This window comes from Cygnus olor, chromosome 6 (genome assembly GCF_009769625.2).
Source record: "Cygnus olor isolate bCygOlo1 chromosome 6, bCygOlo1.pri.v2, whole genome shotgun sequence".
Lineage (NCBI taxonomy): Eukaryota > Metazoa > Chordata > Aves > Anseriformes > Anatidae > Cygnus > Cygnus olor.
In genome coordinates, this window is record NC_049174.1 from 18,834,346 (window position 1) to 18,858,660 (window position 24,315).

At 39.0% G+C, this 24,315-nt stretch overlaps 2 long non-coding RNA genes across 9 annotated transcripts in view; one reads left to right on the forward strand and one right to left on the reverse strand.

The window, feature by feature from the left end:
• LOC121072102 overlaps positions 1-18,464 on the reverse strand; it is a 41,217-nt gene extending 22,753 nt beyond the window's left edge. Inside the window, exon 1 of the long non-coding RNA XR_005821004.1 lies at positions 18,099-18,464. This is a non-coding gene — a long non-coding RNA (uncharacterized LOC121072102). The remainder of the gene's footprint in view (positions 1-18,098) is intronic.
• LOC121072101 overlaps positions 1-24,315 on the forward strand; it is a 63,378-nt gene that overhangs the window by 29,644 nt on the left and 9,419 nt on the right. For 4 of the 8 annotated variants that reach the window (XR_005820998.1, XR_005821003.1, XR_005821000.1 and 1 more), the window contains exon 6: positions 11,421-11,488. This is a non-coding gene — a long non-coding RNA (uncharacterized LOC121072101). Of the gene's footprint in view, positions 1-1,885; positions 4,922-11,420; positions 11,489-11,676; positions 13,705-14,153; positions 15,775-24,315 lie in introns of those variants that run through there. The other 4 variants (XR_005821001.1, XR_005820996.1, XR_005821002.1 and 1 more) reach the window with 4 other exon arrangements.

The window sequence follows — 24,315 nt, forward strand, 5'->3', positions numbered from 1 at the left end:
AATAGGGAGCATGGAGGAGGAGCAGAGAAGTATCAAAAAGGGTTGTGGAGCACATTGTAGAAGAGGGCGAGAGATCATCAAATAGTCCTCCACAAATCTACTGTATTAACCAATTCCTAGGTTAGAGGGTTAAGTGGTATTTCTAGTTCTATTTTGTTACTCAAAGAAACTTCCTATCTTATTAGCCTCCTTTAACTATAGTATAAAACCATCATAGCAAGTGTTTAGTTGTGTTTGTTTTTAGAGGAATTGAAGAATGACTATGAGATATACACGTGACTAGATCCTAAGAATGCAAACAGCAATACAGCGATACTTCTCTAAATATATGAAAAACTTTTATGGAAGCATCTAAACCACTAGACTTTGTATCTAGCGTTCTTTGGAAAGAAGGATGAACTGGCTTGGCTTTGCCAGTCTGTTAGACATATTTAAAAGAAAGTCAAGAAAAGGAAAGAGTCCGAACAGACGTCATGAAAACTAAGAAGATAAGAAAAGTTGAAGTTCTGAAAAGAACCCTTTCACCGAGTGTGCTAATAAAGACGGTCCATCTCTTCATTACCATGCTACTCATCCACCTCTGTTACACTGCACAAAAGGGAAAAAAGCGGTCTTTATAGTTGTACATGATTATATTTTCCTTTTGTATTGAGTTCAAAGTCTTTTCTAAAAAAGCAAGAGTAGGTTGCTCACAATGTAATGGGCCATTCCCAGGAAATGAAAAAATGGCCTTAACGTTTTATATTAATACAATAGGTTATGTATAAAACAGGTTTTAAAAAGTTAATGCATATTAGCTTAGAACAGCCATATTTTAACACCATGCGACTGAAAGTTCCAGTAGAGCAGATGAATGGAACTACAGAAGAAAAAAACCAGCTATGACAAAGGGATAAAGGTTTAACTAAAAGGACTCAAATCTATATTTCAGGTGCCTCTTTACCTTCCATCAGGAAACGAGTTATTAGGAGTAATGAAATCAGAGATAGAAAATACAAAAACTTTTTAGATCCTTCTGTGCAAGGCGGCGACACTGGCCTTTACTTCATTTTATAATGATTCCTTTGAGTAGTGGTTCTGAAAAAGCTGTGAAACATCTTCCTGTTATTTCTTTTTCATCTTTCCAAACACTAGCCAGGAATAACCCCATCCTATTCTTTTCTTGGGTTTTTGAAACACATATTGACTGTAATGACTATAAATTATCTGGCTAAAGTGCCAGATTTATAAAAGTGTTAGAGCTCCTCTACGCTGCTACCAGGTGCCTCTGAGAAGGTGCAAGGCACGAGGCAGAATTTTACTTTTTCCATGCCTGCTTCTAGTTCAGACCACTGCAAATATTTAACTTCTGAGAATTTTGTAAGTTAGATGGATTTTAAGACAATTTCATGACATCATACTCTGCCTGATGGGTTATTTGTTCTTTCTTTACCAGAAGTAGCAGTAGATTCCTAGTCAACTTCAACGCTGATGAGTGTCTCCCTATAGTGACCATCTTGATGCTCAACTTCTGGGTTGTAATCTTCCCTAATAAGGGCTTTTAATTTTCATATACGGGCTTTTACTGAGTTCCATTAAAACCTGCATATGTAAAAGAACCAACTGTAACATAGCTATGGTCAGTCATACTGTACTGTAATGTACCGACTATAAAGCCTCCACAAGTATTGAACCAGTAGAGGTGTGCAGAATGGGTTATTGCATGCAGACACACTGCAAAGCCAGTTAATAAACATTGCCATACCTGCATCTTCAGTACTTGTCTTTGGCTCTTGACCTAAGGAATGTAGTTGAGTGCCTTGAGGTGCTGCATGACAGAAATAAACTGGTACTACAGAATTTTATATCCCCGCCATAATCTTTTCTGTCTTCTAAACCAACACAGGAATAAAATTATGGTCTTGGGATGAAATGTCTTAAGAGCCACCAAAAACGCCTCTTCTTACCTCAAAATCTTCATCAGATCATCTTGAACTGAGGAGAGCCATGACAACTAGAATTGACATGGAAGTCTTTCAGAGAGTCCAGAGAGGAGCTTCTGCAGTGGAAGATTCCAAGCTCTGGGATTTCTCATGGCAAAGATTAGCAGCAGTCATACTAGATTTTTTGGAGGACTTTTGAAGATCTTGACATTTATTACATAGAGGAAACTTCTAAAAATTTAAGTACCATCCTCCAACAATTCTTCCTACCCACCTCCCAAAATCCACTTCAAAAAATACGAAGTATCGTTAAAAAGAGTTGCCAGTAGTCTGTTATCAAGCATTGGCTGACCTCACCTCTTTTGTTACCCTCTTCTTTGCTGATGGCAGCACCCAAATTTTATAGATACATACTACCATTTGGGTTTCCTGACATACTTTGCATTTGACTGGTAATTCCTGATATAAAAGTGACCTATATACAGCATTGTTTTTAGGGTTAGCAAGCAAGACTGTATATGCTCAAGATGATCTTGAGTAAAGGGTATTACAAAACTACAACCTTAATTAGAAATTTGTCTACTGTAGATGTAAAAAATTACATGTTTACTGGTTCCAGCTCAAAAATTAGATATTTTTTGTCAGAGAAGCTCACTGGTACATATGTTTCTTTAATCTACCTCACTAAACAAGGTGGAAGGCTTTCAGTTTCTTCTCTGTATCAACCATTCTTAGGAGGAAATTGTGTTTGACCTTCTAAATATCTGTTTTGTTTATGCAATGGTAATTTCCAAGGTTCCAGTTTGGATTGGGCACTTTGGATCTACACCATATGGCAGTATATGCACACCATGGGAAGAAAACCCTTACCTTATGTGGTAAACAGCTTTAAAATCAATAGTACTTGAAAATTAGATTTTGGTTATTGTATCAGAGGTGAACATCTTATCAGAGATAAATATTGTATCTGATAGCAAACATAATACTGAAGTCAAAATGGCAGAAGACCTGGCCTCTCCCCTACTTTTCTAAGTAGTTTCATAAATCCAGTTTTTGTTTGCACAAATGGTACACATGGAGAGAATCCTTTTATTCCTATGAATGAAAGCATTTGTGTGCAAATGAACACATTCACATGCAAATGACTATATTTGCACAAGAAGCACTTGTCCACCTGCCACATGAGCCTTGGCTTTTCGACTTCCAGCTTCCAGCGTCTGGGGACTGGAGGTACGGAGTGAATAGGAGAATAAGAATGCCAGCAATATTTCAGAAGTTGAATGGTCAGTCACTATGAACAGCAAACAGGGAGGATAAAAGAAAGCAAAGGGAAAGAAAAATGAAAAATGGAAATGGACAGAGAAGATTCTTACAACTGCTCATATAAGGCAAGTAGAAAGACCACTGTGTCCCAGAGCTGAAGCAATGGCAAACTGCAAGCAAGGAAGGAAGATGAAGTACTGAAAATGAAGTCAAGGCTTTTAACAGATTCCTTTGTTTCCCTTCCTATTTAGCACCTAAATAAATTGCCTGAAAGGATAAAATCTTTTCTGCAATAATGGAGTCTTACTGCACTGAAATCCTGTAGGTGAGACCCGGAGAGACTTTTAAAGTACAGGAGAATGATTTTTTTCCATTCACATTATTTCCATTCTTTTTCACGTATACAAATAACCAGCTCATAAGCAATAGAAGTGCTGTTGCTTTCTAGACTTCCTAAGGCTGCTCATGATCAGTGCTACTTTGACAGCATAGAGTGCTAATCTGTTTCTCCAGACCAATTCGGCCACCTAGTAGGAAAAGTTTAACAGTGAATAGTGAAAAAAGATCTGAGAAGAGTGCATCAAGCAGCTGAGGACTTGCATCCTTAAACCCCATCTTATCAAAAGAAGCAAAACTATGCAGCTCATTTCTTACTTGTTTCTCATTAGACATTATATTCAGCCAAGAAAATACAGCATACATCCCAAATAAATCCTAACGATAAAAAACACAAAAAAACGAAAACCAGAACCTGATTGCACTCCCAGTGGGTCCTCAGGAGCTGACTGCTGCATATGCAGCAGGTGGACATCCAGTGAAGCATGTAATCCCCCTACGGTAAACTAAGTGAGCAGGATCTGTGGATACAGAGGCAGCCTGCCAAAGTACGGCTGCTAGGTGGCCGATGTGTTGTATCTCACAGGAGTCTTCCTGCACCTAGCAGAAGATTTTGAGGCCATGCAGCCCCCAGAGAGTGTTTTTTCTTTTTAATTTAAAATGTGTGATTACCCCTTACTTTCTGCCACCTGTTCTGCTTATAAACTTCTTCAGAGCCCCTCTCTCTGTCTAATTTCCAGCAAGCTGTCATGTTACCCTCACTCAGGGAGCTACCTTCTCCCCTAGGCATTGAGATGACTCATGTGCACTCATGTGTGCAGAGTGGCAGCTGGCCCTAAGGCCAGTCAGGGATGTGACCCATTTATCAGTTGCTTAATTTTCTTGTAAACTCTGAACCCTGCTAAAAGAAAGTTGATAACTCATGTGGAGCTTCACTTGTAGCAGCATTTCTGTCAGTTCTCAGAATCCCCTACCTGTTAGAATGCTTTCTGGGAAGGTACAGTCCACAAAAATGTATGGAAAAACTAGGAACTCCATTAAAATTTCCCACATTTTCATCTCAAGACATTATTTCTACAGGAACCGCAGGTGCAAATTCAGGCAGCTCCCTCAGACAAAATCAGATGTGTTCTTTCTGAAATCATAGCTTGGCTACTGGTCAGAGTAGCCATCCATATCCACACGCTCCTCCTCTTCACGTTCCACCAGCTGGTCAGACAACAAAGCCTGTATGATGTATATCACTTAATAGGCCTCTTAATTTCATGTTACTAAACCCTCATCAACATAATTTCAGCTAGTACAAAGCATAATCTCTGTAAACATTGCTGCAGGGTTTTTGTGGAAACCATTACAAAACTCCACAAGGTATTATTGTCCAGCAATGATGCTGCTGCTGCAAAAAGGAAAGAATATGAAAACATTTTAAATAAAAAAAAACAGTTGTAGATGCCAAATAGACATTATAACATGAATCTTTTAGGAGAAGCTGCCAGAGCATTTTAGTATGGGGTTTAAATGTGAGATTTATACTGCAAGAACAAAGAGCACACTCCAGAAAAGAGATGTGGTTGTCACTTTGTAAGGTTCTCTGAATGCCCCTGAACAGGCTGAATGAAGATGTCCTGATATCTGTCAATAATTTGAATACCTCTGCTGCTTGAAGCAGATGCAAAATTAGATTAAGAAAAAAATACAGAAGTCTCAGCCTTTGATCTCCCAACTGTTTGCAGATCCAGACTTGAAAGCCAGCCAGTACCAGAAGTGCTAATTTATTGCTGGATAAGTTCATTTCATTTCTTCATAATATTTCTGGCTATCCATGTATATATTTCCCAACATGATGCACAAGACACATCAGGTGAAACTTGTCCCAGTTTTCTCACACTGAAAATTCATAGAGATATCTGGACACCTGGTTAGTTTGGATGATTGAAAGACAAATACTGAACCACATGACATCTCCCTATCACTAAGGTTTCAAACAAAAATTAAGGCAAGTGTAAATCTGTACATCAAAGATTTATTGATGGCATCATACAGAATTTCAAAACTATAATAAAGGTTGTGCTTATCCTGATTGCCCAGGCATCAGCCACATGCAATTGCTAAGCTCCTTTGCAGCACCAGTTTAAACAATTCTGAAATATTAGATGACAAGATAGATGATTTCAATATAGAGTGTGTTGTTTAATAGAGATTCATCATTTTTTTCTCAAAAAAAAAAAAACCAACCTCATAATGTACCATCATTGTGGTCACTGCGTGTCCACTGCAGGGGTGAGCAACAGCTGTGCTACCAATTGTAGATTTAGGCAACTAGACCAAACAATCCCAAAAGATGTAATGAGCTGAGCCAGATGCTAAAACCATGTAATCAAAATTGTCCCTTCACTGCAAGCTTGACCGCTGTCTAAGAATAGATCTTTCTAGTAATGGCATTTAAGAAACCATACACGGTTGTACTTATATACGGACAACAGCAATTTTAATGTAGTTAGCAGAGGACCAGTAAGGCATGATTACAGTAGCCTAAGCAATGAAACCCTGGGCAGAAAAAATGGACCATTCAGTTTATTTAAGGAATGCACATACAAAAAAGATAAAGCATGTGAAAAAGACATTCTTGACCAAAAAGAACAGAATTACGTGGGATTACTGATTATAAATCAATGTTTTTCATATTTATCAGAGAGTCACAGTAAGCAATCTGTACCATCACTGTCCCAGATGCCCTCTAAAAATAAGATGCAGTAGTACAGAAGTAGCCAGGAGTGGGTTGCTTAGTGAATGCTATAGAAAAAAAATAGTTCTAGCATTGTTGCATGTATTCTAATAACGGCTATGTTCCAGCCATTCTTTAAACATGTGTTTGACTGAGGTGGGATTTATGCATAGGTACATCTTTCTGTCACTTGTTGAAATTCAGCCCGAGAGTAGCAACCAGTAGATATCCGTCTGCAATTTTCATGCTGTCCTGTACACACACAAAGACATTAGTACTTTCTCTGTATGTTCCTCAGAAAGAACCAATTTCTACTGGTTTGGTCATATTACGCAAGCAGGCCTTTCAGGGTGGCATGGGAGGGAGGTTTGTTGATGTGACTGAACGAATCTCAGCAGCTTTTTAATAATAAGCGTACACCCACATTCAGAGGGATATGTTAGCAGGGCAATAGCTTCCCGGTATAGCCACAAGACATTTACAACATTTAATAAGAAGCGTTTCCAATCAACATTTGGATGAATTCAGGGGTGTTTGGTCACTGGGAAACTTTTGGTACATTCTTGGATTTTAGCACATTGTCTTCAAAATGTTCCAGGTTGACAGCATGTGGAGGCAAGTCTGCAGGGACTGCCTGGGTAAGTGAGTTGAACTAAGATACAGGTCGCATTTCAGGAAGGAGGTTCAGACAATGAAAGCGGTTCTGTTGCCTTGTTTGAACACATTTCTCCCTGAAGATGTCACAGTTTGAAGGTTTTCTTTGTGACCAAAACAAACAAAAGCTTTTTGGACTTTCTGAGCAGAGGTCATGTTTAAATACCACAACGTGACTGACAGGAGAAAACCACAAGATGCATTTATCTCCTCCATTTCTAGCTCTAAAGGGGAAATGAAAGGAAAGAAAGCTTGGAAGATTTACTGGATGCCTTAGGGTTTCTCATTCCATTGAAGTGATCATAGAATCATAGAATGGCTTGTGCTGGAAGGGACCTTAAAGATCATTTAATTCCATCCCCCTGCCATGGGCAGGGACACCTCCTACCAGACCAGGTTGCTCAGGGTCCCATCCAACCTGGCCTTAAACACCTCCAGGGATGGGGCATCCACAGCTTCTCTGGGCAACCTGTTCCAGTGCCCCACCACCCTCTGAGTAAAGAATTTCTTCCTGGTATCTAATCTAAACCTACCCTCTTTTAGTTTAAAGCCATTCCCCCTCGTCCTATCACCACACTCCCTGACAAAGAGTCCCTCCTCAGCTTTCCTGCAGGCCCCCTTTAGGACTGGAAGGCCGCTGTAAGGTCTCCCCCGAGCCTTCTCTTCTCCACGCTGAACAACCCCAACTCTCTCAGCCTGTCTTCATAGGAGAGGCGCTCCAGACCTCTCATCATCTTTGTGGCCCTCCTCTGAACTTGTTCTAATATGTCCATGTCCTTCTTGTGCAGTGGGCCCCGGAGTTGAACGCAGTGCTCCATGTGGGGTCTCACAAGAGCAGAGCAGAGGGGGAGAATCCCCTTCCTCGCCCTGCTGAGCATGCTGCTTTGATGCAGCCCAGGATACGGCTGGCTTTCTGGGCTGCAAGCACACATTGAATTATATAATATGATTATTGCAGGATTCCATTCACTATTTCTAGAAGTATTTTCAAACAGGTTTTCCTCCTTCACACACATTGTGAATTTGAATGCTGCCTTGATTAAGCATTTGATTTCTCTTTTTCTCCCTTAGGAATCAGAATAGGTTTCAGCGTCTAAACAACGTGCCTCACTGCTATATGCAATGCAGCCTGTGAAATAAATCCAGAAGACTTTACCATGTCAACATTTATAAAAATCTGGTTCTAAACATGTCCAAGCTTTAAAACCTCAGCAGCAGTTCGAAGCTTTGCCTGTTTGCTGGCCTGCTGCCTTCTGCTCTGAGCAGTGCTGAGAGCTGTGTGTCTCGTTGTGGCCAGCGTTTATGCTGGCATGCTCTGAGCAGCTCCTGCTCAAATCCCAGTGATGACATTTTATTAAAGCATGGAGTTATCACCATAATCCCACATAAGGCCTGAGGAACCTAGCTCCGACAGTGATGTGTATTTTCAGTTCAAAGCCTGCAGCCAAGAGATTATTAACCCCCCTGCTGTGAGAAAATTCTCCCATCCCAAAGTCAAACTAATGGGAAGGCGTGCTGCTCTCCCACTCTCCATTTTATGCAGGTGTCAAATAATTTACCCCACATTCTCAGATTGATAAAATGACTTCCCCTCACACACCCCAATCCACCACCATGAGGTTTTGCATCTGCATCAACTGCTGGATGAGAGATAGGTGACTTGGGCTTTTTACACTCTATAGGCAGTAGCAGAACACTACAGGAAATCAAAAACTAAGGTTTTTCACCCCGCTTCAGAGTTCTCAAATTTCTTGTGCCTAACTGTCCACCCAGCTGATACGGCTTTTCATGGGCATCACACAGCACTTCTTGCGAGAATTTTTCACCCTCTATGAGGTATTAATTCATATACAAATTCCATTTAGACACTCAAGACAGTTCAAGGAACAGTCCCACAGTAAGTGATGGTGTTATTACACAAAAGCAGCACTAAATACTAGATACATATGATAGCAATGAACAAAGTTGCCCATCTCACCCCACCAAAAAATGGGAGAGTGCATTTTCACATATAACCAGGCTTGCACAAAATGGGAACTGAACTCCAAAGTTCATCTCCAAAAATACAGGCTCTGATAGATCAGATAAACAACAGCATCATGACAGAGGTCCAGATACACTTCAGGAGGTCCACTGTCTCTTATGGCATATACCACTCTGCAGCACTGTAAGTTAAGGGAGAAAATGTAGATTCTCTATGCAAGGGAATAAAACCAGTATCTACAGCACATAAAAAAAATAAATTTCCAAGACTGATAAGAGATGAGAGTAACAAAGCAACACCTCTCTTATTTCTAATTCCTAATTTCTAATTCCACAAGGTAATGGTGTTAATATTAATGAGCCAAGAAAACCCTTGCCACTCATTTTCAAATGTTCATTCGTGTTCTGCACTCTGCATCAAATCCTTCATCAACTTGAAGGTTCAAAGGCTGCAAGGGAGACAGGGTTACTCAGGGCTACAAGCAAAGAAATAATAGTGCTTTAATCATAGACCATCCCTAAGTGGAAACCGTAAATTAAATATCTACACCTATAACACAACCTTTCTTGAGAAATGTTATGTATTTTACAGAATGATAATTTCAATTCTAAGTCAACTTTATCAATGTCTACAGGTGTTTTAATCATCTATTGGTATATACTTAAGTGATGGTTTGATGGAGCGTGATCTACAGCACTAATAAAAAATGTTGAACTATAGCTCTAAAGTACCTTACCATTGAGTCATAAATCCCACTTCAATAGGAATTATTAATGTGATTTTTTTTTCTTTTTGTGATTTAATGCAGTATGGCTATTTTATGCTAAATTTAGCTTTCCCACATGAGGCTCATAAAACAGAGAGCATACAAAAGAATGATGATAAACTATACCATCATACATAAATGAAAAAGACACATCTCTCTCTAAGATTTAGATGCTGGATATCCTTGACCAATCCCCTCTTCCCCCACTCTCTTAATTTGTTGATCTTAAAGACCTTACACTTGTTGATTTTAAAAAACTTAGATACCTTACACTTAGTTTCAGTTTGGGTTCCAAATACTAACACACCCAGAATGTTATTATGAACATAGTGCTGACATTGGTGAAATTCATGAAATATTTTCAACACTTGAGACTTAACTTTTTAGTAGTGGTTTCTGAAAGCTTTAAGTGACAAATTCAGGGCTACAGCCTGGAGGAAGCAAATGGAGCAAACTGCTCTCCCATCCCGTGAACAGGCAACTCTGTCATACAGAGTGATGTGAAGACAACCACCACAGTCTCTTTGGACTCCCACTATTCCTATGCCAAACATTTGCTGTCAAATAATTTTTAAGGATTATAATGAGAAAGTTGAATCACTGAATATGTTTTTTTGAAAATTAAGAAGCTTTGCATCTTCCAGAAATGTTACTATTGTACAAGGAGGTGTGTAACAAAATAGACATTGTGCTTTGCCATACTAGAAATCCTACAAATACTGGACTAGAGCATCAAACAGATGAAATTTGAGAAAAATTTGCAGTTACTATCCAGCTGACAAAATCAAGGTCTAGTTTGTGGTGACGAACCCCGTGGATTTGGTATTACTGTTACATTATGTTACTGACCTCGGTCCTTTCAGCTGTGTTTGGCCTGTGTTAGTGAGTCCCATTACTTTGTTTTCATGATGTTAATGACTACAACAATAATTTTTAAAAGGCAAATATCAGCTAACACAGAGCCATCTTGAGTTTGTTTTATGGCTGTGCATCTAGAAATATTTGTTACAATTACTCACGTAGCTGGGGCAGCTGTATGCATCGTATTTTGCTGTTTTAGGAATTGTGTGCTATTTTGGGCAAGCCAGACAAGCCTTTGAATAAGTGGCTTTAGTGTCTCACTTGGTAGATGGCAATAGTGGCTAAATGATTAAATGGCAAAAATAGCAAGCTAGTACTTATTATCAAATTTTTAGGTTGCCATAGAATAATGATGGCACACAGCTTTTGCAAGAGGAAATTATCCAGCTTTGCTAGTCAATTCTGAAGCCAAACTCCAAATTTGCTTGTTTGATTGGGTTGGCATTCTTCCCTCAGAGCCTAGAAAAAGCTTCCGTAAGCTTTCATTGGCCTAAATCAGAAACATCTGTCAAGGGCATGAATCAGTCATTGGATGAAGTCAACAATCAGAAACCTGCACAAAGGCAGATTTTTTCCCCTCAGATAGGTGACAAAGCGTATGCCATTATTACTCTGCATGTCAACCTGCATATATATTTTGTTGAATTGCTAACTCAGTCCAAGTCTGAATGTTACTTCAAGCTCCCATAGTGATGTTTTAAAAGTGAAATTAAACACCCTACACATTTCTGCCCTCCTTCAAACTGGTCTTTGGTTATTCTTCTTAACAGTGCACAAATGTATTAGAAGTTCCAGAAAACTAAGGGGAAACAAAAGTCTTACAGTCCTTAAGAATAGCTGTAATCCAGTGGAAACATAAACTTTAAACAAACACTAATTTATTTTCTGTCTCATGCTCTTCTGTTTTAGATGCGGAGAGTTGATTTAGAGCATTCTGTGAACCCACTTCTGAACCCAAAACAAGGCCCCAGCTACAGGTAAGAACTATACCCCTCTGAAAATAAGCACAAATACAGAGAACTATTCAGCACATAACTGTGAAGTGTCCGTGCTAGGGTATGTTTGGCCGGCCATGCTAATTGCATCCAAAACCCCACGCCCACACTCCTGCTGGCATTGCTCCATCTCCCCATTTACTACAGCTCTGCCTGTTTCCCTCTAATAGAGTCTGGCAGATTCTCCAATCCTACTATTTCTAATCCTGACATCCCTTTGCCAAATTGTGGAGCCAGCTTGGGGAAAAGGAAAAGAAAACAAAGCAACCATCATCTTCAGCTGAAACTCACCCGCCTGCATGGCTTCCTTCCAACATGTATGCCAATGCCTGGTTGCTCCTGGAGCTACTGCAGGAGTTGGAAACTTGAGGGGAAGAAGAAAAATACACAACAGGCTAAGAAATAAATGTGTTAGTGGCTTCAAAAGCAACAGCCATCTGTTTTCCTTACTCCCTGGCAGCCACAGGAGCTCCCTGCAGTGCGGATGGAGATTTGGCAGGTTTTTGTAACCCTGTTGAGCTTTTACTATCCCTACCAGCATTCCCTGCTGCTTCTCTGCACACCCTTAGACCAATTATACTTTCCTGCAGCAGCAGCATTGCCAATACAACCTTACACTCAGGAGCACGTTAATCACAAACACCTTGTCAAAAACAGCAAAGTTCAACTACTGCTTAAGCAATGAAAGTGCTTAAATTTGGAATTAATATGATGTTACAGCCATTCTGCATCCAAACCATGGGCAAATTGGTTTAAAAACATAGCTGAAGAAGAGTTTACACCTTTGAAAATGAACATGCTTTAGCTCTGTGATAGCACGGTCTGACCTATATCACCCCAGATGTCGAGAAATTTTGTTATAATTTCCAACTGTGTTATAATTTTATCGTGTTATAATTTTATCTTGTTATAATTTCCAACTATGGATGCCACTTGGAATTTTTATTTGCATAATGTTTCTTTCCTGTGCAGAAGGTTGCCAAGAAAAAAGAGAATGAAACCTGTCACACAAATGCAACAAAGAGGATTCAGGGACTTTATTGTCAAGTAGATTTGAACTGACTTCAATGTATTTCATTGCCATAAAATCAGAATAGAAATTACCTCCATGTTTATTATTAATATTTCTCATCATGGTTTTCTATAGGTCAAATTTAAGGAAAGCAGCAAGTATTGGGAAAATGCAGTACAGAAAAGAATGTAAGAACATACATAACCCACAGTAAAAAAATAGCTGCCCACAACCACAATGTTCCCTTAGAGTAGCAGCTTTTCAGTACCAGTTCTTCAAGGCTGTTTCTGTTCTCAGTTATCACAGTTTTAATATAACTTAAATCACTTCCTAGAGACTTAGTTGTCCGGATTTTACAAAGCGTTATGTGCTTTGGGGAAAACCAGAGTTCTGCATACAGTAATATGTTGTGCAAGAGCAGGAGCAGCTGGTGTAGCTTACATAAAGTGGCAAATAGCCCAATGCAATAAAATGTAAGCATGTTCATAGCAAGAGCAACTATTGGCATAGAACAGATGCCAGAATGTGTTTTTACTTGGATCACAAATAATATGATAAAAGATAAACAGGTCATAATGAAGACAAAACAACAGGATACATTTCCATAAATATGGGGGTGACAGATTCTCTTTGAAATTTAAATTTTCTTATTTGTTTATTATACATATATTTAGTGCTCCAAGTTACAAGGTCAGTGCTATCACCCAGATCTAAGCAAGCTGAAGTCCAATTAGTTAATTTATCTGTCAGTCACCTTCACTGTGTTGTTGTTTTTTTTGTTGTTGTTGTTTTTGTTTTTTAACATCAGCATCAAAGCAGAACTAGCTAAACAGGACATGGAATCAGTGAATATTTATATATATTTGAGAACATCTTTTTATTTAAAAGAGAAAGAAAGACAAAGGAAGGAGGTTGTCTGTTCAAACATAGAATCATTTAGGCTGGAAAGACCTTCAGGATCATCAAGTCAAACCATCAATATGACCTACGAAGTCCTATCACTAAGACATGTCCCTTAGTGCCACATTTGTTCTTTTCTGACTGGTGCTGCAATACCTTTAACCACGAGGTACACTTGGATCACAGATTACTAAATGCTCTACTCCTGTATTAGCGGAAGGCTTGGACTTGGCTGCATCCCAACTGTAATATGCATTGTATAAATGTAAAGTAGTTGACACTACAAGAAGAATTTCTGTGACATGGATGATGGAAAAGATGTGACCTGCTCAGGGCTTCTGAAGCTACTGAAGTATAGACTAAGAGTAATAACAATAATCTCCATCACATCTGGATCCATTCTATCCATGGAGTTAGTGGCAGTTTTATCACTGACTGCAGAGGGTAGAGTTCCAGGCCCTATGTTTTCCATGCACCTGCAAAAAGAAAGATGATCTTATGAAAATTCCATATGCTGTCAGAAGACTTCAGTAGTCACTCCTATTGGGCAGGCATTTACAAATCTCCTTTAAGGCTGTATTTTCTCTCTTTTATCTTTTTTAAAGGAACATCCACTCAGTTCAGTTCTGCAAGATGAGGAAGTCCCCATTTTCTACTTAAACAAAGGATCTTGGCAGAAATTCCTTGTATTTCAAATAATTAGTCCCTTAGAAATCTTTGTTTTCTTATCTTTAGAATCAACACAATCTATGGGCCTACAAATATGCGTAGCCAGTCTTCAACCAACTCCACCTGTAAGCCACTGGCCAAGTTATTTGCCGAGGACTGAAATTCCTCCCTGGGTCAATATTGACAGATATGAGATAAAAAGAGGAAATATGGAAAGCAAAATGATTGCTTTGATTCATTTTCTCCACCTTTTTGGTGGGCAAAATTGTAATGATCCTACAATTTAACATCTTGCCTTTTGCATACTGATAGCAGCAGAAGCATGGCTTAACTATATGTGATGGTCACAGTAACTCTTTGTGCAATACATTTAATGTTCTGTGTTTAATGAGAGCTGAGATACCTCCTGTACAGTGTCCATAACAGTCCTTCTCTGAGGCTATAGTCACACATATAATGCAAGATGAGGCTGCAGAGGAAATATTTTCTTCCTTTCAGCTATGACTGCAACATCATCCAAAGTGAAATGAATGTTAGAATGACTCTGTGAAAACAGAAAATAGAAGCTAGCAGAGGGAGCCGCCCCATTTCCTCTGAGTGGATTAACCCAGCTTCCTAGTAATGATAATTTTGACATTGCTGTTAATAAAGTCTTTCACTTATCTTTTAAGGTCAGATAACTTCCATGAGTAAATTCCCATTTCAGGGCCACAGGCAGATAAGATTTGTGATGTAATGCTTAGCTCCTCTCATCTCCCCTCCCCTTAACTTCCTAGTCAATAAGACACTAGTCCTAAGGGATCTATAGGAGCCCATGGTTGGATTGAAACCCACCACAACAATCAGCAAAACAATCCTACTGTTAATTTCTCCATAGTCCATTGTGAGGTGTGCCTAAGTTAGCCATTCCAAAGGCAAAAATTTATGTGTGTAAAAAGCTTGAAAACATTGCACCACCTTCTTCCCTACTGCCCTCCTGCAAGTCTGTCCCCTCTATTTAATACATTCATATATGAACAAAGACTAGAATCTGTAAGTGGAATTTTTACTCCCAAATGAAGGATTCACGTATTCATTGATAAAGGTTCTGAAAGTTGCTTTACTTCAAGAAAAACACCGTCAGTCTCCTCCTGGCAAGGGGTAATGCAACGGTGCTTCTGCATATCAGCTTGAACCGGTGGAGTGCTGGTCTACTGGGATGGAGGACAAAGGGTCCAGAATGATTCTTTATCTATGCTTCTTTTTTAAAAAAGCACCCCTGTATTCATGAAACAAAATGGAGGGTAGTGTTTTGTTTTGAGCTGTCAAAGGCAGGGAGAGGGATGGGAGGAGGATGGAAGATTGCCATGGAGAAATTCAGAGTAAGTGACACTGGGCTCAGGCCTGAGCTTGAAGTTTGTGTGCTTAGAACTCGGTGGAAAGGAACATGCTGAAAAGGAGCAGTGCTGTTGGATTTTAGCGCATACCTTTTGCCTCTAAAAAAGGCAAAGTAAAAAAGGGAGAAGAATATAAATCTCATTGTCTTTCCTCAAACCAAGAAAACCAGTGCAGGAAGTTGGGTCTGCTGGTTGTCTGTGCCAGAGACTTGAGATATCTTCACTTGGTTGTTTGATTTGATTTCTTTTTTTCTGAAGAAGGTCTGGACCCACAGCAGGACTCCCTGGAAAGAGGCTAATTTGTTTGTTTGATGGACATTATTTGAAGACTATTTGTTTGGTTTTAAGTGTTACCCAGGAGTTGGACTTGATGATCCTTGTGGGCCCCTTCCAACTCAGGTTATTCTATGATTCTAAGTGCTAGAATAAATCTGACAATAGATTTGATTGCCCAAGAAAGGGACATGGATCAGTACTGCACAGCCATGCTTAGGCTTTGCTGCCAAGCCTCTGCGAAGGGAAGGGTGCTCAGAGGAAGAAATGCACTCTGCAGAGAAACAAAGTTTTTTTTTTAATTATTCAACAGCTGAGACTTCCAGCACACATGAGCCTCCTCTATTTGTACATAGGAACACCTGCACAGCACATCAGAGCCCAATGACAGAAAGTTATACTTTGCATATGGATCTCTGTGTGAACAAAAAAAAAAAAAAAAAGAGGGAAACACAGTTTAGCATGAACATTATGGTCTGGATTGTGGTTCTTAGCCCTTTCTCACTTGTCAGGAGGAATGAGGAGTTGTTCTGCTGGTATTTTGGTATTTTAGCACAAATGCCTCCTGGGGCTTAAAAAACATTTCCTGTAGCAACAAGTACCTGATAGGTTCAATGAGTGCAGTTTGAACTTGGCACTCACCAGCAGATCTAGCACGTGCTGTAAAGGAATGGAGCTTGGGACCATACAACTATCACCCTCAGCAGGCTCATAGCTTTCCATGCTGCCTCTTCTGTCACAGATCCAGTGTAAATCTGACCCTGCTTACGAAGGACATCTCTTCCAGCAGAGACTCTGCTCCCCAGGAGAAAGTGAAGGAAATATTCTTTGAGCTTACTCTATCCTAAAGCATTCAGATTACTGATACAGCTACCAGCTGCTATGATAGTTTGAATAATATAAACACCTGCCTGCTGCAATGAGACAACCAAAGCAATAGACATTTGGCCACCATACAGCTGGAAATTACTTTTCAGCACTACAGAACCAGTCTGTACAGTTACAAACAAGTAAGCTATAGCTAAAAGATAGGATAATCCTTTTCTGGTCTGACAGCCATCCAATCTTCTGGATGCATATATGTTTTTTAAATGGTCACTTTAGCTCTGCATAACAGTTTGTTTGAAGCCAAGAGCTTATTGCCGTAAGGAAACTGCATTCCTTTGGGTTAATATTTCACTTGACAGGATCCTTTCTGGCTGGAGATTGACTATGCAAACAGGTTTGTATCTCATTGTTTCCAGGAACAAGAATTTTTCAAACCCTTCTCAAACACAGCTGAATCAAAACTTATACTACCTAATTCTGTGCCTTCTATTTAAATCCATAACTCCAAATGTACTCCTTTCTCTAAGAATGTTTATTTACATGAGTTACATGCTATTGAACTACCGTATATGTATATTAATCACAGATTGGATACCATAAACCATACGGTTTCAGAGGTCATACATAAAAAGCCATGAGAATTATTCGATCTCAAGGGGACAAATACCTTTCTTTTCCATTTGGGATTATCTCACCTCACTGTGTCTAGTCCCATGTCAGGAAATTTATCTTCCAGCTACATTTACTAACATCTTCTCTGAGTAACATACAACACAAACATAACATAAAACAAAAATATCACATGCTGCTACATTACCTAATCTTTTATTCCTGTCTTTGTTGTCACTAACAACAAGCCGTGCCTTTCTTCTGAAAGCTTTTACATGGGTGACCACAGTCCATGTCATACCTTACATACTGTGGGCAGTGGAACAACTTGGGTTTTAAGCTCCTACTTTTTACTTTTACTTTTGTCTTCTGGAGTTAACTTTAAGGAGGTACACCAGAAATTTGGGCATTAAGCTGAGAATAGAAACACTGGAAAAATAATAATTGAGTCAGAAAAGCTAGTAAGCAAATCAAGTTAGTAAGATGAATAAGGCCAAAGAATCACAGAGAAATTATAAACTACATGTTGACAAGTAGGGTTTGCTTTTAGAATGCTTTTGCATTTTGTAGAATGCTTACTTCTCTTTCAGTGCTTTGAGTCTCCTAACAGCAAATCTTTACTGAAAAATGTGTGTAGTGAACGTTAACAAGATGTTTGCTTCAACATCTTTCTAGGCCAAGTATACTTGACCTACAAAACCTCAGTTCAGCTCTGTTCAGGACTATTGCTCTTTGGCTTCCAAGAGAATGCATCATCCATTACCCAGCAAATGTTGAAAAAAAGCTAGAACAAACTATTATTCTGTATCACTTACAAATAATACTAATCATAAATACTTGTGATATGCAATTATATATCAGAAAAAAAATCTAATATTAATTATTTGTAGGACTAACCTTACCTCTTCAAAACATATCTAATTACCTCTCTTCTGCAACGTGTCAGCGATAGAGTTAAGAAGGGAGTCTTGAGTCCTCACCCTCATAAATACAGGCAGGAGTTTCCGGTCCACACACTACCAGTGAAATCAATGCAGCTCGCACCGTCCCCTTCTTGGCCATCTCAAAGACAGACAGGTGATGACTCAGAGCATATTGCTTATTTCCTCCTCTACCCTTGGTTCCTGAGGAAGCCACAGCCCTCTGTATCACGTAGTATGATATGCATCAATAACATGATTAAAACAGGTCCCTCAGGCCAGTAACAAGGGCTGTTAATGTTAGAATTCATGAGCATACTAGGTCACTCAACTTGCTTGTCCTGTCCTGTTACTGGACTTGTGCACACCACATGACAGAGAGAGTCTGAATTTTCATCAAATTCTGGATAAGTCTTATCACAAGGTGAGAAGCCATATCCCATGATTCTCAAGTACCTCTGTAAGAAACTCTTCTACTTCTTCTACCTGAAATGTTGGGCATCACTAAGGCTGTTTAGGGACTAAGGTCCCTGCAAATGTACTCCTCTATCCTCAGTGTCAGTAGAACAAAAAACTAGAGTGGTTTAATTCCATCTTGAGTCTCAGTCACTGTGCTTCAGCCAGGCACATGGTTTTTATACATAAAATACTGAAATTAAGAACTACATTGACTAAGACAGTCTTAGCAGAAATTCAGCTTCCTGGATAATGGGCTCAACATGTTCCTTCCCTTTTTTATTTACTGAGAATACTTTTCTTTGTTTCCACAAGTGACACAGGCATTGGGTTAATCCTTCAACTCCTACAAAGGAGACAAGAGCAGAATGCTAAAGGAATTGCTGTGAGGTGGCTGGGCACCATTCACTCATTATGTGTCATATATATATCATTCTTTAGATAGTGCAATGCAATGATAAAACACCCATCAGAGTCAGAAGTACAGTTGTGGACAAAGGTCAAAGGCAGGTAGTTTACAATCCAGCATCTAATTTGTTCCTTCTAGTTATGAAGGAGAAAGAAATCCTTATGGTTATCCTACTTCCTTCAACAGAACCCGCTCCACTGAGATGGAGCAAGTACCCCTAGGCCTCACCATAAGTGAGGAACTTACAGCTATCTCATTCTCCAAGTCCTGCCAGATTTGTGCACGTGTTAGTAAACTAAACATTTGTGACTCAATCCAAAGCTAGCTGTTACTACTTATTCCCACTGATTTCTATCAGTTTGGAATCAAGACTTGCCTTAAAAGAATTCTAAGTCATTAGGATAACATTGCCTTCTACCTCTTTTTATTACATCAGTATTGTGTTGTGAGAAGTGCTCAGTTTCTCTTAAATTACATCATATCTACCGAAAACAAGGCTAAACAAGGGACAGGCCTTGTACTGAAGAGGAAAGCCTAGGGAAATGTGCATTTTCTGTTCTTACAAATATACTCCAGTGGCAATTAGTTCCCAAAGTGAGCAGAGTCTTAACAACGCTTGAAAGAAAACACCATCAAGACAGAAAATATTAATGGACAACAACCAGACCGAATAAAGATTTTTGGATATATAAAAAATGTTATACAAGTGCATAGCTGGAACATGTATTTTACAATTTACCTAGAGCGTGGCCATGCTGATGGACATTCAGAGGCCCTCTGCCCTGCAAGCCGCAGCAACCCCTGCAAGTGACAGCGGTCACGGACCAAGTGGCCTTGCTCGGAGCAGAGCTGATGGGGGAGTACAGCCCCACTGCAGCCCCACTTTTTGAAGTTCTCACATTTGGTTTTATTCAGTGTGGGGCAGAATCAAAACCTCTCACACATTCTTGTTAGAGGCAATCATTTCCACACATTTCTTCAGACCAAAGCCAGAGTTTTATGACTCAGAAGGGGCGGGCGACACTGGGGGAATGATTCCATTATTCAACTATTTTAGCATTTTACTAGTCTTTGAACTTTTGCAGATAAATTGGATTACAGGAATAATTCTAGGAAACAGCAATGCATTATTTGATAAACACCTTCTCAGGTGTTTGTCTACAGAGAGGGAATTTGAGTGGTACTGTTTAGGCTTTATTAACTCTAGTGTTTTCAGCCACATCTGTGCAGAGTGATCTAGATGAAAACAAATGCAAATAAGCAGAGTTTAAACATGTCTAATGTGAGCAATGTGCTCACACTGTTTATGCTATTCACACGCATACCAAACAAGCAAGTTTACCTGCTTTTTTATTTGCTGTTTACCCTTATGCGGCTTGTACTATACAACTGTCTTAACATGTATTGACATGTTGAATCCCTATGTAAAACACAAAAAGGTGTCTTTCCTTCACTGCATGTGTATCGGACATCATACCCATGCAAAGCAAAACAATAAATTGTTTATGCTACCACTCTGACTTGATAGTGCTTCTGCTCCCTTCCTACTTGTTTTACAAAGAAAAAAAAAAAACTGAGAAAGCAACAAGGAACAGGGATCTGTATGTACATAGCTTTCCAGTTTTGTTTAGCTTGAAACAAAAGAATTTTTTAATCTTCAGCAATTAAGATATGAAGTACAGAACAAAGGACTATGCAAATAAGATGGAAGGAACAGTACCCAGTTTTCACCTGGCCTAACCATCTAGAGCAGACAGTAGCTTTCTGTTGCGAATTGCTGGTCACATCGATGTGAAAATTTTAATTACAGTTATTTTGGTTTGTAGTGTGGCCAATCTGAAACATCTGTAACCCAGTTGACATAAACATTCACAACTAGAATGACATTAAATTTGTTCATGTAGATACAGTGCTACAGAGTGCTTGCAATACTTCACTCCTTGAAGAACTGTGAGTCAGATCACAGAATCTGCACATAGTCACTCAAAAGCAGCGCTTGAATAATTCTATCAAAGCTTTGCAACCCAAATATACTTTTATAATGGCTGCTACTAAAATACATTTTCCCTTTGGACTGGTTTGTTTGACCTTTATACAAGGATTGCTGACTTGGAACAGTTGGTAACTCCAAATGAGGACACCTGCATGGCCAATTACCTGCACATGTCTGAGCCAGGCTCGGCACATGGAGGTGCACCTGGGATGGAAACAGGCAATTACAAGAACCAAGGCATTACTGAGAGCAGGTGAAAACAGGGGTGGAGCTGAAACAAGTTTTTTTTAAATTGTTTAACTGGATGAAAGAGTAAGCATTAAAAAAAAAGCAAGGTTTTGTATACTTTCAGGGTGGAGAAAGCCACATGAAAGGATTAAAAAATGAAGTTATAGTAACTTAATGTTACAAATAAAGGTTTATTAATCTGATAAAGTTGTGAAGGAACTAGTTTTAAATAGTAAGTAAAGGATACGTATATATGTAAAAAAGGTAAGTGGAAAATGTTTACCATTTGAGTCAGTCAGTCAAATTTTGCTGTTGGACAGAGAGGTAAGAACTTGTATTAACTTCATAGAAGAGGTTGTTCATTTATGAAACAAATTTCATTTGTTGTTCATTTACTAAAGCTGCCTCAAGATTTTATACAAACAAATACAAATTAACTGTCCTATTTTAGTGACATAATTTGGAGAACTAGATAAACATTTTAATGACAGTTCTAGAAGGCTGAAAAGGCAAAACAAAACTTTAAATACAAATTAACTCAGGTTAGAGGGAGCTGATGCTTCAATATTAGGAGTTCAGCATAAGGAAGAAAAATATTTTTCATACGCTACTGGAAGAAAATCGTAGCTGCAGAAAGGTACGGTTTGTTTCCTTCTTTAAAAAGGAGATAGAAACTTCCTAGGAGCAAAAAGAAACAAACCATCATTTGTATTGTATTCAGTTTCAAAAAAAGTTTCAGAAAATTAGGGGGCTTAATTGTTTTCATGGAAGTTTTGTATTATTAGAAACTCACCAAACCTGCATCATTCAAAGAGGTTACTACTCTAGGGAGGGTATAGCAGGATCCAGCTTTGTCAAGGATGAGGCTTCTCCACAGCCACATGACTGCTCCTTGATTGCAGGAGTAGTGCTGATGGGCTACAGCTGTCTTACATCTCCCAGAAAAGGCACCTGCAGTTCAGCTGCATTTCTGGTGAAAGCTGTATTCATAAACAAAGTCACCTCTCTACCACATCTCTTGGTAATGGAGAGGATGAAGAGTCATATGATCAAATCACTTGGCAGGACTTTGTGGGTCCCAATGAGAAGGGTCAAGTGCTGATGACGGAGCAGGTGATTTAGGAGACCTTACTAGGGACAGAAGGGTAATATTTCTGCTATAAAACTTAAATTGAACCAAAGTTAGATTGTACTACTGGACTCTGGAAAGGAATGCCTGTTACAGTAATATTAGACATTAGAAGGAGTAAAACAAGAACTTTAAAAACAAGATCTTTCATACTGGCAGGAGATGGTATTTCAACTCCAACAAATCCCTGTAGGCAGAGCACAAGGTTTTATTCCTTATCCCAGAGTAATAATAAGAAATTATGTATGGGTTTCTAAGACTAGATTCTGACCCTTAAGGAAACAAGCAATCTCTCGCTAAGCTAAATTCATAATCTTCCAAGTTTTTATTATGTCTAATCCTGGCTCTTTTTGCAGAGCTGACTCATGGGTTTAGCAAATACGTGGTTAATGATACTCTTCACAGTCTTTTTTCATGTCTTGATCCATCCTAAGTAAATTAAATTAAGGGAAAAATATATGATCCTGCAATTATAAATTGCATTATGATCAAGCTAATATTAAAATTGAATACATTAATGCTGCATAGACAACTCTAATTCTGACTGCTTCTAACTTTAACGTGCTTGATTTTGCAATTAATTTTATTTCATTTTAACATGCACATGAAATAGAGAATTTACATGAAACTTCCTGCGCTTACAAAAAGAAAATTTGCTGGATAAAAACAGGTTTTAACCATGTGGAAGTATGTTTGTGGTTTATATGCTCGCAAGGGGTCATCAGTAATAGCAGACCTTTAGATCTACTTTTTTTAAGCCTTTGCTAGTTGAGTTCAAAGAACAACAGAAAGCTAGAGAAAGCTATTTTTTCCAGTTTGGACCACCTACTTTGCCAGTGGGTTTCACAGCTGTTTGCAGTGTCTGTAAACCCCAGCACAGACCTGCTGGGTTCTCTTCTGAATTTTGGGAAGCGAGGTTTGTTTTAATGGTAGCATTCTGCTCCTGCTTCACACAGTATTATTCCTTTGTTCATATCCTGTAAGATAACCCCTGTCTACAGCCTGTCCCTTTGAGTCCTGCCCACTCCTTGCACCGTCTGCTTCTTACTCTTCTCTTTTTCATTCCCTTGTGCTCATGTCAGGTTGCCTTCCACTTCTCTTTTACACTGTCTGGGCATTATAAGTTGGAAGACTAAGTACAGCCCTGGCACTGTAAGGGCCTCAGCCCTTTGCTGAAAACTGAGGAATCTTCAGCCAGCTTCACCACCAGCCTCTGACTGAGCACCTGCAAGTAGGCAGACCTATACAAGAATAGCAGTGCTCATTTATCTCAGTCTGAGATGTCAGAAGATTCTTGCCCTCTTTTCTGAACCTTGCTTCAAAATATAGAAGGTAGAAGCATTTGAACAAAATGGCTGTATGTATTTAGTAAGGACAAGATGGAAAATTTTCCCCTCATTGTATCTTGGAAATGACTTTTCTCTTACTGAACAGCTCTGCTCTCTAGAGCTTTCATCTCTACTCTGTGCAGAAGGAACTCTTTTGGGAAAGGTATTTTCTTTTGTCACTGAGGTGGATTGATGAGGTGGAGCCTGTTGCACCTGATGGTTTTTGTGACTGCATAGCACATTCTGCATCTGCCACTGAAAAGTCCCCTTTAAGAGAAGTAAGGCCCACTGATTTTGTTCCTGTTATAGAAAAGGCTCTAAAAATGGGTATGACAAACTATGTTGGTATGATCTTGTACCTTAGAGACTGCTGACTTCTTTCTGTTGGGAATTTTTCTTTCCCACTTGCTATGAAATCAACCTTTTGGCATACTTGCAGCGTTTTCTTTACTTGATTCACCTACAGTTGTCAGAGATAATTTTCTTTGGTTCACACAGCATCTCTAATTTTGCCATTAAGGTTTTTGGTTTTCATCCCACAAAATTTCTGAACAGGTGATACTAATAAAGCTTTGTGAAGCATTTTTGACTATTTTCTTCAATATTATGAATATATATAATAAAAACAAATTGTTTTGTTTAATCTTATAGTGCCTGTATCAATTAGTTGTCATTTGTA